Raw genomic sequence first — 1,453 nt, forward strand, 5'->3', positions numbered from 1 at the left:
AGGTGGGTCTCGAACCCGCGGGCTCAGGCAATCCGCTCACCTCAGCCTCCCAAAGGCGCGGGATTGCAGGTTGAGCCACCGAGCCCGGCCCAAGACCCTGTCTCTTAAAAAAGTAGTAATAGGCCAAGTGCAGTGGCTCACTCCTGTAATCCCAACACTTTAAGAGGCTGAGGCAGGAGGATCACTTGAGCCCAGGAGTTCGAGACCAGCCTGGGCATGATAGCAAGACATCGTCTCTACAAAAGAGTTAAAAAGTTAGCCAGGTGTGGTGGTGCATTTGTAGTCCCAGCTACTTGGAAGACTGAGACAGAAGGATCGCCTGAGCCCAGGAGGCAGAGGCTATGGTAAGCCATGATTGTGCCACTGCACTCCAGCCTGGGCGACAGAGCAAGACCCGACTCAAAAAAAAAAGTAATAAATAAATAATAAAGGAGATGAACAAATTCTGAAATTCCCTTTCTGAAACCTTGGACAGGACGTTTGCCTCTCCTTGGGCCACTTACAGACCAGAAGTGGCTCGGGACAGAGGAACAGCCTCCGCTGTCGGAGGCCACCTGCCACGGAAGTCCTCGCTCTCATCAAAGGCTCATCTCAAAGGGCATCTCCGGGAGACGAGCAGGGTGACGCATGCAGCGAGAAGCGTGCGTCCCCCCAGCGTGGCTGCTTGCTGAGTCCTCTTTGCTAATAATAACCTGCCAAGCGAGTGATTCAGCTGTGAGCACATCCCAGGGACTCGTCAGGATGCGAGAGAGCTTTGCCCCCAGAACGCCTACTTAGAAATGCACCCATTTCAGACCTTGACTTTAGATCGACTGGACCAAATCAGTTGTCCAAACCCCCACATTTGCTGGAGAGCACCTCCTTTCTCCGTCTCAGAATAACATCACCCAGGACACCTCAGTGACCTGGTGTCCTGTTTTATGGCCACATGGCAGTCTGTCTACCTGGACAACCAAGAGTCGGCTAGCTGGGGATAGATGTGGCCAGGATGGGGCTGGTCATCAGCCCACGCTTTTCTGAGCAGAGCAGGTTTCTACGTTTTGGAGAATAAGGCCCTGAGGGTAGATGCAGCTGTTCTGTTTGGGGCTGCAATGCAGGTCTCTCAACCCCTCAGACTCAAGGCTCTTCCCTAGTACACACTGCAGTGGGTGATGATGGCCAGTACTGAGTTCAGTGCTCAGCGACGAGAGGCCACTTGTCACATGGGGACAGCATTGCTGCCTGTTAATTCTCTTGAGGAGGCCAGGGAAGCTGAGACCTTGGTGGCTCAGTCACTTGCCTGACCTCTGGGAAGGATGTGGAAGGCATCGGGGAAACTGTGTATTCCCCCTGCCCCCTTCTGCCATCAGCCACCTTGCCATGGATGCCCTGTTACAAGCTGCAAATTCAAAAAGTCTGTATATTTAGACTATATATATATATATATATATATATATATATATATATATATATA

Source organism: Carlito syrichta, unplaced genomic scaffold, assembly GCF_000164805.1.
Source record: "Carlito syrichta isolate Samal-C Ts95f unplaced genomic scaffold, Tarsius_syrichta-2.0.1 Scaffold307091, whole genome shotgun sequence".
Classification (NCBI taxonomy): domain Eukaryota; kingdom Metazoa; phylum Chordata; class Mammalia; order Primates; family Tarsiidae; genus Carlito; species Carlito syrichta.